Genomic DNA, 18,393 nt, shown 5'->3' with positions numbered 1-18,393 from the left:
CTTCTATTAACAACTGAAAATTAAGACTTGGTCAAGCTTTTTTATAAATACAGACGGCAATCTCAAGAAAGGAAGTTTCTTTTACTTGTCTGTTGCTTATGGTATTTTGTTCCCGGCTTCTCACTAAGGAAAAGACAATCTTCAACTACCTAATGACTCATTGCTTTGGATCAAGCAGGCCTTTAATAAAAAACAATTTCTACTTAAAAACTTAGTATTTGCAGTTTTGGACTCAACTGGTTGATTATATTCCCTAAGTAAATTTTCTTTTCTGTTTTGTTTTATAGCTAATCTTAGAAGGAAACACAGATTCCCATTGTAAGCGTGAGCAATGGTTTTATATGTTCTTCCTTTTATGTTTTGGTTAGAGTCGCAAAAGTGAAAGAAACAAATAACTTGTACCCACTTTTTAAACAACTTTACCCCCTTTTTCCTCCTCCTTCGTTTTCTTCTTGTTCTTCTATTAACAAATGATAATTAAGACTTGATCAAACTTTTTTATAAATACAGACGGCAATCTCAAGAAAGGAAGTTTCTTTTACTTGTCTGTTGCTTATGGTATTTTGTTCCCGGCTTCTCACTAAGGAAAAGACAATCTTCAACTAGCTAATGACTCATTGCTTTGGATCAAGCAGGCCTTTAATAAAAAACAATTTCTACTTAAAAACTTAGTATTTGCAGTTTTGGACTCAACTGGTTGATTATATTCCCCAAGTAAATTTTCTTTTCTGTTTTGTTTTATAGCTAATCTTAGAAGGAAACACAGATTCCCATTGTAAGCGTGAGCAATGGTTTTATATGTTCTTCCTTTTATGTTTTGGTTAGAGTCGCAAAAGTGAAAGAAACAAATACCTATGAACAAGAGGAGGATCACACTTATGGTGTAAATAGGCTAAAACTTCAGCCAGTTACAAACAAAAACTCGACAGTTACAAAACAAAAACTTCAGCTCTAGTTCGACAGTTACAAAACAAAAACTTCAGCTCTAGAGCTGAACTTCAGGTCCGGCTACTAGAATGCTGAAGTTTTGCGTGATTGTCTTTGCTACTTCAGCCCCGTATGCGGAAGTTATGCGAAAAAGCGGGTACGCTTGCAATATTCATTGTAAAGCGGGCACAAGTTAAAACGTGACACAAAAGCGGGTATGGATGCAAATGCCCGTGTCAAACGAGCAGTGGGGTTGGCAAAAAAAAAGTGATGGTTTAATTGGAGCAGCCCATCAGGTATTTGTTGGCCTTGAAGGACATCGACCCGTTATATCCTTCCAAAGGAAGGAGGAAGGAGTCGCAAAAGTGAAAGAAACAAATACCTATGAACAAGAGGAGGATCACACTCATGGTGTAAATAGGCTAAAACTTCAGCCAGTTACAAACAAAAACTCGACAGTTACAAAACAAAAACTTCAGCTCTAGTTCGACAGTTACAAAACAAAAACTTCAGCTCTAGAGCTGAACTTTAGGTCCGGCTACTAGAATGCTGAAGTTTTGCGTGATTGTCTTTGCTACTTCAGCCCCGTATGCGGAAGTTATGCGAAAAAGCAGGTACGCTTGCAATATTCATTGTAAAGCGGGCACAAGTTAAAACGTGACACAAAAGCGGGTATAGATGCAAATGCCCGTGTCAAACGAGCAGTGGGGTTGGCAAAAAAAAAGTGATGGTTTAATTGGAGCAGCCCATCAGGTAATTGTTGGCCTTGAAGGACATCGACCCGTTATATCCTTACAAAGGAAGGAGGGGAAGCTATTCATTGCTCTGTGAAACCAGCCTCGAGCAATCCACTCCACTTTAGGAGTCCAACAGCCCAAGCTGCGAAACTTGGGCTGCGTGATCCAACTCTGTGCTTGGATAGGGCAAGCCAGAATTTAGCCCACCAAGCCCCACCATCAGGAGATGCCCAACATTCCAGCCCTCATCATTGAGCTCGGTTCTCATACTTAAAAAGAACTAAAAGTTTTTGTTTATAGCGATGTGGGACGAATCTTTCATTTCAGTTTCTAAAAGGAATGTTGTTATTATTAATTTTAATACTGCACTTCTGTGTCTAACTAGTGTGTTTACGTTCTCTAAACTAACCATGGCTAACGGGTAACCATGTGAATAGTGCATACAATTTTCTACCATAATAGTAGTAATAGTTACCGGCTGTGTGGTAAAGAATTTACCTGGTGAAGTATAGTACGACTGAAACATAGTGGGGCCTGTATTCGTGGTGGGTCCGACTAATTCAAATTCGCACTACGCAAGAGCTATTTAAGGAGGAAGCGCTCCCTTATAAGATTTTTCATGCCCATGTTTCGAGACGTTTAAAGGTGGAGGGGGTATATATCCCACCATAACTCTTATTGGTCATTCCAATTCGTTGATTGAACGTAAAGGTTGAGGAAAAAATTATGAAGCAGTGTGAAAGAAAAGAGGATTTTGCAACTTCATTTATAGGGAGGATTTTCAGCTAATATTCAACACTTAGCTTCTAAGAAAATTTGTAAATGCTATGGAACAAACATGAAGCTTGATGAAGTTCAAAAGAATATGGCATTTACATATATCATTGCTATATGGAGTATCTACTTAGTTGCTTTATTCTTCTAATCTTCGAAATCTGCAGGCGATAGTTGGGTTTGTTCAAATAACAGTCAAATTGATCATTTTGACAATAAATCAGCTTTGGAAAATTAATCTGAAAAGAACGAATATTAAATAATGGGTGTTGGTTATTTTGAATACCTTGAGCAAGTTTTTCGGTTTTGTCACACTTCAATCAATCATGTAAATGTGTAATCACATTTATCCTTTGTCTACCAACTACTAAGCTACTCTGTGCTAGTGACAATTCTAAGAGCCTGTATGAAAGTCATCTTGGAAATGGATTTGAGTGTAATTGGATGTAATTACATTGTTTGGCATGTTTGTTTGGCCAACTAATTACTTGATCAACATGAAATTGGGTGTAATAGGAGGGGTGTAATTACACTCTTCAATTCTTAAGGGGGAGGTGAGAATTGGTGATAATGACACTGTGTAATTACAAGGTTGCTTTTTAGTTTTTTTCCTTTTTGTTTTTATTTTAATTTATTTTCTTTATAACTTTTTATTTCTATTATTTTAATTTTTAAATTTTATTTTTACTTTTTAATTTCTTTTGAAATTTTTAAAAATATTTTTCTTTGTACATTATTTATTTTTTATTTCTCTATCCTTACTTCTTGTGATTCCATGTAATTGCTTATATTTTATTTTTTATTTATTTTATTATTCTATTTTTTGAAACTACACCTCCTAATATTAGAAATAATGAGTCATTAACAAACTTGACATATAATGCGTGATGAAACTAAAGTGAAATTTCGTTATTGAATGTGGTTATAGACTTGTCATGTTTCCTAATTTTAAGTTGCAGTGGGACTTACTAATATTATGTTGGAATTTGACGTATGTTAAACTAATTTGTTTTTTTGAATTTTGAAATTATGTTATATTCATGGTTCCAATTTACTTGTTTTAGTAGTATTGGTTCACATTGTATGTTGTTCATTTTTTAGTTGGAATTGATAGATTAGTTTTGTCAAACATTTCAATAATGTTATGACACTATATTTATGAATATTAATTTATTTTATCAAACATAAATTTCATGATGTTCTTACAAAACATATATGTTTAGTTTTTGCAAGTATCTAAACTAAATATTATTAATTTAATATATATATTATTTTTACAATATTAGTTATAAATATATGATTACTAATTAATGTATATTCACAAAAAAATATACATCTTAAATACCAAATATAATGTCATTTACACTTATAAAAATTTATAGGCATATATTTATTATATCTACTTTTAAATTTTGATAAGTACTTAATTTAAAATTTAATCTAACTATGTAATTACACTTGTGCAACTAAATAATAAACTTATAATTATACTGTAATGACACTATGACAAACAAACAAGTCGTCATAATTAAGCAATTGTGTAATTACTACTCTAGTAATTACACTAATTCCAATTATAGGGTGACTTTCCAAACAGACTCAAATGAAATAATCAAAGTACGCCCACCCAAACTCTACCTTTTCCAAAATAAATTTAATGATCACATTTACTATACGATATATATTTCCACTTGGAACTTGGAAGGAAAGATACAAGTACGGCTCTAGGGTAAAGCAGGTGAACCCTTGTCTTAGGCCCCCAAAGATTAAGACCCCAAAATATAAAGTATTACTACTATACCATTATATAATATACGAAAAAGGACCAAAAATGTCCCCAATGTATCAAAAAAAGCTAAAAAATACCCTTTATTTGCCTTTTGATCTAAAATAGCCGTAGCGTTTAGGCAAGTATATTAAAGGTGTGTTTGGAATGAAGGGAAAATGTAATTTTTTCGTGTTTGGTGGGCTTAAATATTTTGGGAAATATTTTTCTCATGAACTCATTTTCCTTCCCTATCAAAAGAAGGGAAAACATTTTCCAAAACTCTTTTTTCAACATTCTCCACCCTTTTGCCCAACCCACCCACCCCAACCCCCTATCCCTCCCACCCAACCCAACATCGCCCACCACCCTTCCTAAATAGAACTATTATTTAGAGTACTTTCTTTTTATGTTATAGATAGAGTACATTTCTTTTATTTCAACAAAATGAGTATATTCTTTTTATGATGCAGTAAAAGTATTTTTTTTCATTTCAAACAAATGAGTACTTTTTTTTATGATGTAGAAAAAGTATTTTCTTTCATTTCAACAAATTAAGTATTTTCTTTTCCTTAAATAGAAAAAGTTTTTTTTCAACAAAATGAATATTTTCTTTTCACGATGTAGAAAAAAATATTTTTTTCATTTCAACAAAAGGAATACTTTTTTTTTTCATGATGTAAAAAAAGTATTTTCGTTCATTTCAACAAAACGAGTACTTTCTTTTTGTGATGTAGAAAAAATATTTTATTTTATTTCAACAAAACGAGTAATTTCTTTTCATGATGTAGAAAAAGTATTTTCTTTCATTTCAACAAACTAAGTATTTTTGTTCTTGAAATAGAAAAAGTATTTTTTTTTCCAACAAAACAAGTACTTTCTTTTCATGATGTACAAAAAGTATTTTCTTGTATTTCAACAAAAAGTTCTTTTCATAATATATAAAAAATATTTTCTTTTACTTTAATGTAGAAAAATATATTTTATTATAATTCTCTTAAAGCTCTCTACAATTTTATTTCCTCCACACATAAAATAAGCTATCAATACGTATTTCAATTAGAAACAGGAAAGCATATTCCTATATTTATTCTAACTACAAATCCTATTTAGACATGAATTAAATAAACTAAATCCTAAATAACTAAGGTTTCCTACTACAACTTTGAATTAGTTTTCCAACATTCTCCCGTAATTCAAAGTTGTATAGTCTGACTTATTCGTTGTGCAGTTATGTTAGAGCACTTCTCTCCAACTTTCACCTTTCATGAAGTACATGTCTTCATCCCTCAGTTTGTTAAAACACCTCTCTCCAACTCATGTTGATGCACTTTGTCACCAACACTCAATTTTTGTCGAAGCACCTGTCTCCAACTCACGTTGATGCACTTTGTCACCAACACCCAATTTTGTTGAAGCTCCTGTCTCCAACTCACGTTGATGCACTTTATCACCAACCGTTGATGCACTTTATCACCAACACTCAATTTTTATTGAAGCACATGTCTCCAACTCCCGTTAATGCACTTTGTCACCCACCGTTGATGCACTTTGTCATCAACACCCAATTTTGTTGAAGCACCTGTCTCCAACTCACGTTTATGCACTTTGTCACCAACCGTTGATGAACTTTGTCACCAACACCCGATTTTGTTGAAGTACATGTCTCCAACTTCCGCTGATGCACTTTGTTACCAACCCAATTTTGTTGAAGCACATGTCTTCAACTCCCGTTGATGCACTTTGTCACCAACCGTTGATGCACTTTGTCATCAACACCCAATTTTGTTGAAGTACCTGTCTTCAACACTCGTAGATGCTTTGTCACCAATACTCAATTTTGTTGAAGCACGTAATCAACTTCCAACTTTTTTAAACCTCTCTCCAACTTTTAGAGAAGAGTTTCTTCCTCTTGTGCCATATTTGTTTGCACCTCTTTAAACTTATTTTTTTTCTTGAATCTGTTTTGAAACTTTTCATTGAATAGTCTAATTCTGTTGACAACTATCTATGATTTTGCCAACATATTTTTTGGCCAGACGGGCGGCACCCATTGGCTAGCGCAGCCCGCCGGCAGCGGAAACTACTTGATTCTCTCCCAAGATCGTAGAAGCTCTGATACCAATATGAAGAAAAATATTTTATATTAACTCTTTGAAAGCTCTGTACAATTCTTTATTTCCTCCACACCTAAAATAAGCTATCAATACCCCTATTTATAATAGTATGAAACCTATTTCAATTAGAAACAGGAAAGCCTATTCCTATATTTATTCTAACTACAAATCCTATTTAGACATTAATTAAATAAACCAAATCCCAAATAACTACGGTTTCCTACTATAACTTTGAATTAGTTTTCCAACATTCAGCAAACTAAATATTTTCTTTTCCTGATCAAGAAAAAATATTTTCTTTCATTTTAACAAAACGAATATTTTCTTTTCATGATGTAGAAAAAAGTTTTTCTTTCATTCAACAAAATGAGTAATTTCTTTCCATGTTGTAGAAATGATACTTTCTTTTTAAACAAAATAAAGTATTTTCTTCTTAGTTATCGAGCTCCAATTTCAACATTGTTCTTGTGTGAAAAGGTAAAGTAGCACATTAATTCCTTTCGGTTTGTGTGAATTTTTGAAAAGAATAATTAGATTCTTGAAGAAATAGAGTCTGGGGAGGGGGGGGGGAGTACAGAGAACGTGCGAATTTTCGGAAAGGTAGGTTGAGGAGAGTAGCATAAAAAAATTATTTTCCTAAAATTATTTTATACTCTCTAACCTCACACTAAAAATGTGACAACCCGGCCAGTCGTCTCATGAGTTACCGCTCCATTTTCCCCATTTCTGCTTCTTTATCTGTGTTTTATGTGATCGGGTTGATTAGTTTGAGTTCGGAAAGGATTTGGTAAGAAATGAGACACTTAGTCTCTTTTAAGAAGGGTTAAGTTGGAAAAGTCAAACAAATGTTGACTTATGTGTTAGGGGGCTCGGATGAGAGTTCCGATGATTCGGTTAGCTTCGAAAGGTGATTTATGGCTTAGGATCGTGATCGGAATTTGGTTTTGGAGGTTCGGAGTAGAATTAGGCTTGAATTGGCAAAATTGATATTTTGGCGATTTCCGATTGATAGGTGAGATTTTGATATAAGGGTCGGGATGGAATTCCGAGAGTTGCAGTAGCTTCATTATGTCATTTGGGATGTGTGTGCAAAATTTCAGGTCATTCGGATGTGGTTTGGTCGGGTTTTTGATCGAAAGTGTATTTCGAAAGATTTCTCAAAATTAGGCTTGTATTCAATGAGTTTTGGGTAATTTGATGTTGTTTGAGGTGTTTTGATGATTGGAACAAGTTCAAATAAGGTATTGGATCATGTCGGTGCTTTTGGTTGAGGTCCCGGGGGCCTCGAGGTGATTTCGGATGGCTAACGGGAAGTTTTGGAACTTGAGTGATTGCAGATTTTTTGCTGCTTCTAGTGTTTTCACACCTGCGGTTTGGGGACCGCAGGTGCGGTCTCGCAGATGCGTTGTTTGGGTTGCAGAAGCGGAAGTCTAAGGGAGGCATGGTATCGTAGATGCGGAAAAGGGACCACACCTGCGAAGCCGCAGATGCGGCGAGTGGACTGCAGATGCGGTGTGGATCCGTAAGTGAAATTCCGCATATGCAGAGAAATGACCGCAGAAGCTGCTATTGGACCGCAGATGCGGTTATGTCTGGGCAGAAGGTATATATGTTTCTTTTTCGTGTTTTTTGAAGGGTTTATTCATTTCAACTTCGGACTTAGAGTTGTTGGGCGATTCTGAAGAGAGATTTCAAGAGAACTTCGATAAGGTAAGGATTTTGAACCTAAAACACACTTCTATGGTAATATTTCATGGATTGGGACTGAAATTTTAGAGATTAAAGGACTAAAAATGGAGATTTAGGGCTTGAGTTTAAGAGGGCTTAAATTAAGGATTTGATGGGTCAATTGAACTCCGATTCTTGTGTGTTTTGATATGCATGAACTCGTGGGGAGACGAGGAATCTAATGATGTGAAAAGTTCTGAGTTTTGAGAAGTGGGCCCAGGACTCGGGTTTTGCTAATTTTGGGATTTTTGATATTTTTCGAATGTTTTCGCTTGGGCTTTGTTCCCTTAGAATATTGTAGGTATTCGTTCTGATTTTGGATAGATTCGACGTGCGTGGAGGCCGATTCGAGGGGCAAAGGTGTCGCGAGCTAGAGTTGTAGCCGCTCGAGGTGAGTAATAATTGTAAATGATATTCTGAGGGTATGAAACCCCAGATTGCACATCGAAGTGCTATATTGAGGTGAGACACGCGCTGATGATGAGCATGAAGTCATTTACTATTGGGGATTGTGACTTGGTCCGTCCCGATTGATGATTTTACCGCGTATTTGACTGAAACTTATTTGTTATCATCATGATTTGGGCTGATTGCCATATTTGGGTTTCGTGCCAACTATTTGAACCCTCCGGGGATTTTTATCGCTAATTCTTCACTGTTTGACTTGTTACTTGAACTCAGTCCTGTTGATATTTACTGTTTTACAAACTCAATCACTTTTATTCATATTTGAAACTTAAATGATATTTTTAAATGATGTTTTGGGCTGGGAACTACTGTTTTACTAATGCCCGATGGGCTTGTGATGATTTTCAGACTGAGTGAGGCCGAGGGCCATATGTGAGGATATGCTGAGTGATATGAGGCCGAAGGCTTGAGATATTTTTATATGCCACGAGGTGGCTTGATATAGCGCTTGGGCCGTAAGGGGCCCCTCCGGAGTCTGGACCCCTTACAGTGAGCGCGGGTACCCATCATGATTTGAGAGTGAGCCCGAGGGGCTGATACTATACTGAGAGTGAGCCCGAGGGGCTAATATTGGACTGAGAGTGAGCCTGAGGGGCTGATACTGTTCTGAGTGATTGTTACTGTGCCCGAGGGGCGGAATTCTACTTGTTATTTACCTGCTAAATTACCTGTTTTACTTGGTTTAAAGGAATTTTATTTGACTTCTTCATGGATTTACTGCTTTAAGTGATTTTACTGCTTGATATTTTTGCCTTTACATGTTTTCTTGCTTTCAGCCATTATTTATATTTATTACTCACTGGGTCGGAGCACTCACATTACTCCCTGCACCGTGTATGCAGATTCAGGCATCGCAGAGTCTGCTCCTGAGTGTTGATCTTTCCAGTCCAGATAGTGTTTTCGGAGACCACGAGGTAGCTGTTGGCATCCGCAGCCCCCGTGCCTCCCTTATCATACTGTTTTCATGTTCTTGAACTTCTATATCAGATTTCGTATCTAGTAGACTGGTATCCGGATTTATTAGTTGCTCATTACTTGTGACACCCCGCTTTGGGCTGTGTCGGGATGGTTTCTACTGTTGTTATCGTTATTTCCGCAAATTATGGTTATTATATCATGTTTTAGAACTATTTATGGTATTTAAATGTTTAAATGAGGTGTTCTGTTTTGGTCTGGCTGGCCTTGTCTTCACGAGATGCGCCATCACGACCGGGTTCGGGGTTAAGGTCGTGACAAGAACATATTTTTCAAGCACCAATCAAACAAAAGGAAATAAGTGATAAAACCATTCATTTTCTAGGAAAACATTTTCCATGGAAATCATTTTCCATTCGTACCAAACACATCCTAAGAGTAGTATAATATGAATCAAGCCAAAACATTTGGATGAATCCTTGTGTGCTGTTGAAAGGGCAACATAAGACATTTGTATCTTATGTATCCTTGAAAATAAGATTATCTTTATTTTTTAATTTTGGCTCCTCTCTTGGATGTATTCTTATTCCAGGCAAAATTTAAGGATCAATTGAAGAAGGAAAAAATCGTGTAGCAGAACCAAGACTTATAACGAGGAGGAAGAAAGGGTATGTATATAATTATTAAAAATTGGTGGAGATAGAATTGGGTGAGTTAATTTTATAATTTTTTTTCTCATTAAGTGAAATAATATATTTATTTTATGATCAATTCTATTTTTGTTCCTCTATATTGTCATGACCCGGATTTCCTACCATCGGGAGTGACGCCTACTCGTAGAAGCCAGGCAAGCCAAAAAATATAAAAAATTCAATCTCTTTCATTTTTTCTCTCTTTTTAACGAATTGAATTAACAGGTGATCAACATTTAAATAATAGCAAAAGATGAAATTAAGCGGAAGACTTAGACTAATATAATACCAAAATCAGTACGAAAATGCCAACATGCGTCTCTACCCAGAAATAGTGTCATAATATCCACTGACTGTCTATTAATACTACATACAAACGTCTGAACAAGGAAATACAGTCCGTCTCGGAAACAAGTGAAAACAGAACATATAAATAGATAGAAGAGAACGCCGGGCCTGCGGACGCCTGCAGGACTACCTCGGGAACTCTGAGTGGACTGAAGGCTGGCTCCCCAAGTGCTACTGTCCAAATGCTGCTCCGGTATCTGCACATAGTGCAGAGTGTAGTATCAGCACAACCGACCCCATGTGCTGGTAAGTGCCTGGCCTAACCCCGGCGAGGTAGTGACGAGGCTAGGACCAGACTCCAGATAAACCTGTGCAGTTTTATAATATACAACGGAAAATAAACAGGAATAAACAACTTAAATGGGAGGGGGTACATGCTACGGGAAAAATATCAAATCCAGCAGAAACTTAAGAGAAATATGAGAGAACGATTCAAGATCTACAACAAAACAATAATAATACTATTGCAGTGCGCAATCTGATTCCTTATCATTTAACACTGTTGCGGCGTGCAACCTGATCCAATATAATATTTGTTGCGGCGTGCAACCCGATCCAATATAATATCTATTGCGGCGTGCAACCCGATCCATATATATATATATATATATTAATATTGCGGCGTGCAACCCGATCCATATATAATAATGTTGCGGCGTGCAACCCAATCTATATATAATAATGTTGCGGCGCACAACCCGTTCCAATATACAGTCAACAATAATCATAACAGTAGTCCCGACAAGGGATCAATAACGAACTATACTATCCCGGCAAGGGAATCGACATCATAAATAATTACGTCCCGGCAAGGGAGAAACAACTATAACCAATCTTAATCCAACATCTAACCATTTTAGCTATCACCAGTACTCAAACTTAGTAATTCCCACGAAAACAAACTTAATCCTTGCTCAATATCGAGAGTCATCAATTAAAGCATCCGTAATATCATTTAAGAACATAACAAGTTTCAATTTAAGACTCACGGTAATGCTCGACACCAACGTATAGATACTCATCACCATTCCTATACGTCGTACTCAACAAGAAGCAAATAGAAAATAGGATACAACTCCTAATCCTTCAAGCTAAGGTTAGACCGAACATTTACTTCGAACTTCCACGGCCAACTCAAGCCTCAAACACCGCCTTTCCTTTCGAATTCGGCTCCAAATCAATTGTATTTATACATAATCGACTTCATAACATCAATAAACACTAACAATCCAATTCCAATGCTTAATTATAGCTTTCTAATCCTTCTTCCCAAAAAGTCAAAAATTGACCCCGGGCCCGCTTGGTCAAAATACGAGGTTCGGACCAAAACCCAATCACCAATTCACCCACGAGCCCGAATATATAATTTGTTTTCAAATCCGACCCCAAAACGAGGTCAAATTCCCAAATAATCAAAAAGCCCTAACTCTACCCAAATCCCTAATTTTCTATCCTTAATCATATGTTTTAGGCCTAGAAATCTAGTGGGTATTGATAAAAATAGAAGAAAACAAGCTAAAGTTTACTTACTCAAGAGATTATGGTGAAGAAGTTCTTCAAAAATCGCCCAAGAGGTGTGGAGAAGATGAAATTTGTGAAAAATAATGAAAATCCCGTATGACATTCTGTTTTTGAAACTTAAAATAACTGGGCGATATTGTTCATCGCGTTCGCGACAGGCTCATCACGTTCGCGATGAGTCAGGCCTGAGAGACCTTTGCGTTCGCATAAGTGGGATCACGTTCGCGGAGAAGAAACTCCTCGAGCCCTCACGTTCGCGTCCAGGTGGTCACGTTCGCGTCCAGGTGGTCGCGTTCGCGTCCAGGTGGTCACGTTCGCGTCCAGGTGGTCGCGTTCGCGTAGGGTATAGTACCCCTCCCCCTGCCCTGGCTATAAGCCTCCGCGTTCGCGAAGGGAAGACCCCCCAATGCCTCGCGTTCGCGACCTGGGTTACGCGTTCGCATAGAAGGAATTTTCCTTCATCACAAATAACACATCGCGTTTGCGAGGGTCCTCCCGCGAATGCGAAGAAGAAAGTATCAGCACATCAGAACAACTATTTTCTGCAATTTTTCGCAAGTCCCAAACATTCCGAAACACATACGAAACTCATCCGAGCCCTCGGGGCTCCAAATCAAACATGCCTACTAGCTCAAAAACATCATATGAACTTATCTATGAGATCAAATCGCCAAATTAATCCCTTAAAAATGAATTAAACCTCAAAATCAATAAAAAAAAATTCGAAACTTCTTAAAGCATCAAACTTTGCATTTACGGTCCGAATCATGTCAAACGGATTCCGTTTCTTACCAAACTTCACAAAATTATCTTAAATCACATATAAGACCTGTACCGGATGCCGGAACAAAAATACGGGCCTGGTACCAACATGTTCTAATCAAAATTCATTTCAATTTCCTTTAAACAATTTCAAAAAATATTTTCTTTAAAAATTCATTTCTCGGGTTTGGGACCTCGGAATTCGATTCCGGACATTCGCCCAAGTCCTATTACGGATCCTCCAGGACCATCAAATCACGGGTCTGGGTCTGTTTACTCGAAACGTTGACCGAAGTCAAATTAACTCATTTTATAGTCAAAATTTATTATTTTTCACATATTTTCACATTTAAGCTTTCCGGCTACGCGCCCGGACTGCGCATGCAAATCGAGGTGACTCTAAATGAGGGTTTCAAGGCCTCGGAATACAGAATTTAATTTAAAAGCAAGTGATGACCTTTTGGGTCATCACATATATATAGTCTTTCATATTTTTTACGATTTTAATTTCTAGTTTTACTCTGATTCTCTGTATCAACTATTCCTTTTTGTCACATTTGATTGATTCATACTTCAAAAAATAAGTTATTTTGGTAATAAATACCCTAGGCAAATGTTGCAAGGTTCAAAACTAAACCACTTACAATTTTTACTTAATACCTTTTTTTGTATAGGGAAGAGTTCAATACCATAACGTACACCTAACCCATATATTATGTATTACGCTCTCACAGCTAGATCAAAATCAAGTAGGATTTTTTTGTGTCTCAATACTATATGGAATTGATGCAAAAAGTTTAAGGGTCTTGTAATATATGTTAGTTTAGGACATCAGTTCCATTGAGACTACTACCCACGAATATCCTGTTCAACTAACTTCATTCATATTTCCTGAATAACACATTCACTATGTTTAATGTTCTTTGTAGTTGTTGTCTTATTTTTATTGAGTATATAAATCTTGATTGAGAATGTCAGGGGTGGACGGGTGGCTATGATGACTCAAAAGGTCATCACTCTTGCTTTTAAATTGAATTCTATATTCCGAGGCCTTAAAAATCTCATTTAGCGACACCTCAATTTGCATGCACAGTCCGGGTGTGTAACCGGAAAGCCTAAATGTGAAAATCTTTGAAAAATGATAAGTTTTGACTGTAAAATGAATTAATTTGACTTCGGTCAACGTTTTGGGTAAACGGACCCGGACCCATGATTTGACGATCCCAGAGGGTCCGTAGGAAATTATGGGACTTGGGCGTATGCCCGGAACCGAATTCCGAAGTCCCAAGCCCGAGAAATGAATTTTTAAATAAAACTATTTTCTGAAATTGTTTAAAGGATTTTGAAATGAATTTTGATTAGAACATGTTAGTATCGGGCCCATATTTTTTTTCCGGCACCCGATACAGGTCTTATATGTGGTTTAAGATAACTTTGTGAAGTTTGGTAAGAAACGGAATCCGTTTGATGTGATTCGGACCGTAAATGCAAAGTTTGATGCTTTAAGAAGTTTTGAAATATTTCATTGATTTTGAGGTTTAATTCATTGTTATTGAGGTTATTTTGGCAATTTGATCACACAAATAAGTTCGTATGATGTTATTGAGTTAGTACGTATGTCTGGTTTTGGAGCCCCGAGGGCTCGAGTGTGTTTCGGAAGGTTACTCAAAAGTTGCAGTTTTTTTCCAGTTTCTGGTGTGCTGATACTTTCTTCTTCGCATTCACGGGAGGACCCTCGCGAACACGATGTGTTAATTGTGCTAAAAGAAAATTCTTTCTACGCGAAGGCGTAACCCCGGTTCGCGAACGCGAAGCATTGGGGGGTCATAGCCTGGGCAGGGGGAGGGGTACTATACCCTACGCGAACGCGACCACCTGGACGCGAATGCGAAGGCTCGAGGAGTTACTTCTCCGCGAACGCAAGCCCACTTACGCGAACGCGAAGGTCTCTCTGGCGTGACTTATCACGAACGCGAAGACCATTTTCCCCAGTTATTTTAAGTTTCAAAAACAGAACACATTACGGGATTTCCACAATTTTTTCATAAATTTCATCTTCTCCACACCTCTTGGGCGATTTTTGAAGAAATCTTTCACCATAACCTCTTGGGAAAGTAATCTTTGACTTGTTTTCTTCCATTTTTATCAACACCCACTAGATTTCCAGGCCTAAAACATGTGATTAAGGGTAGAAAATTAGGGGTTTGGGTAGAGTTAGGGCTTTTTGATTATTTAGGAATTTGACCTCGTTTTGAGGTCGGATTTGAAAATAAATTATATATTCAGGCTCGTGGGTGAATGGGTGAATGGGTGATCGGGTTTTGGTCCGAACCTCATGTTTTGACCAAGCGGGCCCAGGGTCAATTTTTGACTTTTTGGGAAGAATGATTAGAAAGCTATAATTAAGCATTGGAATTGGATTGTTTAGCATTTATTGATGTTATGAAGTCGATTATGTATAGATACAATTGATTTGGAGCTGAATTCGAAAGGAAAGGCAGTGTTTGAGGCTTGAGTTGGCCGTGAAAGTTCGAGGTAAGTGTTCGGTCTAACCTTAGATTGAGGGATTAGGAATTGTGTCCTATTTGTTATTTGCTTCTTGTCGAGTACGACGTATAGGCATGTTGACGAATATCTATACGTTGGTGTCGAGCATGACCGTGAGTCTTAAATTGGAGTTTGTTGTGTTCTTAAATGATATTATGGATGCTTTAATTGATAATTCTCGATATTGAGCAAGGATTTACTTTGATTTCGTGGGAATTTACTTATGATTGAGTATTGGTGTTAGCTGAGATGATTAGAAGTTTGGTTGAGATTGGTTATAGCTGTTTCTCCCTTGCCAGGACGTATTTATTTTTACTATTGAATCCCTTGTCGGGATGGTGTAGTTTGTAGTTTATCCCTTGCCGGACTCTTGGTGTGGTTGTTGCTAAAGGAAAATTAAATATATGGATCGGGTTGCACGCCGCAACAATATTAAATATATGGATCGTGTTGCATGCCGCAACAATGTTAAATTGGATCGGGTTGCACACCGCAACAGTGATATAAATGGATCGGGTTACACGCAACAATAGTGTTACATGATAGGGATCGGGTTGCGCGCCACAATAGTGTTATTATTGTTTTGTTTTAGATTTTGAGCTGTTTTCTCTTATTATTCCTTGTTATTCCTTTTAACTGCTATCTCCGAAGCATGTTCCCCTTCCCCAGCTTTAACTGCTTATTTCTTGTTTACTTTTCCGCCATATATTATATAACTGTATAGGTTTATCTGGAGTCTGATCCTAGCCTCGTCACTACCTCGCCGGGGTTAGGCCAGACACTTACCAGCACATGGGGTCGGTTGTGTTGATACTACGCTCTGTGCTCTTTTGCACAGATCCAGGAGTAGCATTGAGACAATAACACTTGGGGAGCCAGCCTTCAGTCCATCCAGAGATCCTGAGGTAGTCCTGCAGGTGTCCGCAAGCCCGACGTTCTCTTCTATCCATTTATATGTTTTGTTTTTACTTGTTTCCAAGACAGAGTGTATTTCATTTTTGAGACATTTGTATGTAGTACTCATAGACAGTCCGTGAATATTGTGACACCAGATTCCGAGTAGAGGAGTATATTGGCACTATAGTACTGATTTTGATCATTTTTAGCTGTTTAAGTCTTCCACTTATTCTGTTATCGTTAATCTTTAAATTGTTGATTACCTATTGATTCAAGTTGTTAAAAGGATTGAAATGAAAAAGTTAGAATTTCTATATTTTGTGGCTTGCCTAGCTTCTACGAGTAGGCGCCATCACGACCCCCGAGGGTGGGAAATCCGGGTCGTGACAAGTTGGTATCATAGCTCTAGGTTATATAGGTCTCACAATTCACAGACAAGCTTAGTAGAGTCTGAGGGATCGATACGGAGACGTCTTTATTTATCCTCCAGAGGCTACAGAGTTAGGAAAAACTTCACATTTGTTCTTTCTGTCGTGCGGTTTGGTTTCTCAATGCTAATTGAATCTCTACCCTGTTCTTTCGCAGATGGCGAGAACACACGCTTCCTCATCCACCGCTCAGCAGCCCAAGTCCCCAGCAGCAGCTCCCACAAGGGGTAGAGGGCGAGGCCGAGGCCGTGCTAGAGGCCGGGGTAGAGCTCAGCCCAGAGCAACAACACCAGCGGCGGAGCCTCATGTTGACTTTGATGATGAGGTTCTGGCCCCAGCAGTTCCGCTGGGCCCAACTCAGGTCCCAGAGGGGTTTATTGCCACCCCAGTTCTTCAGGATGCTCTAGTCCGTCTAGTGGGCCTTATGGAGAGTGTCATTCGGGCAGGCTTGCTTCCTGTAGCACCAACCATCTCTCAGGCTGGAGGAGGAGCCCAGACTCCTGCTACTCGCACTGCGGAGCAAGTAGCTCCCCAGATTCAGACTCCAGCAATTCAGCCAGTTGGAGCAGTTCAACCGGGTGTGGTAGCTCAGACAGGTGATAGAGCAGCTATGTCTGCCGATGCTTTGTGGAGATTGGATAGGTTCACCAAGCTCTTCACTACTACTTTCAGCGGTGCATCTACTGAGGATCCCCAGGATTATTTAGACAACTGTCACGAGGTTCTTAGGAACATGGGGATATTTGAGACCAATGAGGTCGATTTTGCCACTTTTCGCTTGTTTGGATCCGCCAAGACTTGGTGGAGAGATTATTGTTTGGCTAGACCAACCGGATCGCCAGCCTTAATTTGGGAGCAGTTTGCACAGCTATTTCTGGAGAAGTTCTCCCCATCACTCAGAGAGAGGCCTATCGAAGGCAGTTTGAGCATCTCCACCAGGGTTCCATGATTGTTATCCAGTATGAGACCAGATTCATCGACTTGGCTCGTCATGCTCTTATCATACTTCCTACCGAGAGAGAGCGGGTGATAAGGTTTATTGACGGTCTTATTCAGTCGATTTGTCTTCAGATGGCTAGGGAGGCTGCGAGTGAGATCACTTTCCAGGAGGTGGCCAATGTGGCCAGGAGAGTGGAGATGGTTCTATCATAGGGAGGTGGTCATGGGTCGGATAAGAGGCCCCGTTATTCAGGCAGATTCAGTGGTGCCTCGTCTGGAGGCAGGGATTCGTATGGTAGAGGCCATCCTCCTAGGCCCTTTCAGTTAGCACTTCAGGTTTCTCACGGTGCTTCAGGTGGCCGTGGTTCTCACATGCAGTATTCGGATCAACAACCCTATGGTGCACCACCAACTCCTATTAGTGCACTGCCGCTCCAGAGTTTTTGGGGTGATCATTCAAGTCGCCAGGGTCAGTCTCAGTTTCCTCAGCCGCAACACTCAAGTAGATGCTATGAGTGTGGTGAGTATGGTCATATCAGGAGGGCTTATCCGAGATTGGTGGGTACTCAGTCGCAGTAGCAGGGTTCCCGTGATATGGTTCAGGCACCAGGTGTTCCACAGCCCGCCCAGCCAGCTAGAGGTGGGGGTGGAGGTGCTGGGGGTGAAGGTAGAGGTGCTAGTGGTGGAAACCAGCCAGCTGCAGGCCGTCCTAGAGAGGTAGTCCAGGGTGGTGGGGCCCAACCCCGATGTTATGCTCTTCCAACTAGGCCCGAGGCTGAGGCTTCAAATGCGGTTATCACAGGTACTGTTCTGGTTTGTGATAGAGAT

The sequence above is a fragment of the Nicotiana tabacum genome, chromosome 7 (genome assembly GCF_000715075.1).
Source record: "Nicotiana tabacum cultivar K326 chromosome 7, ASM71507v2, whole genome shotgun sequence".
Taxonomy (NCBI): Eukaryota; Viridiplantae; Streptophyta; class Magnoliopsida; order Solanales; family Solanaceae; genus Nicotiana; species Nicotiana tabacum.
This window is presented reverse-complemented; position numbering follows the sequence as displayed.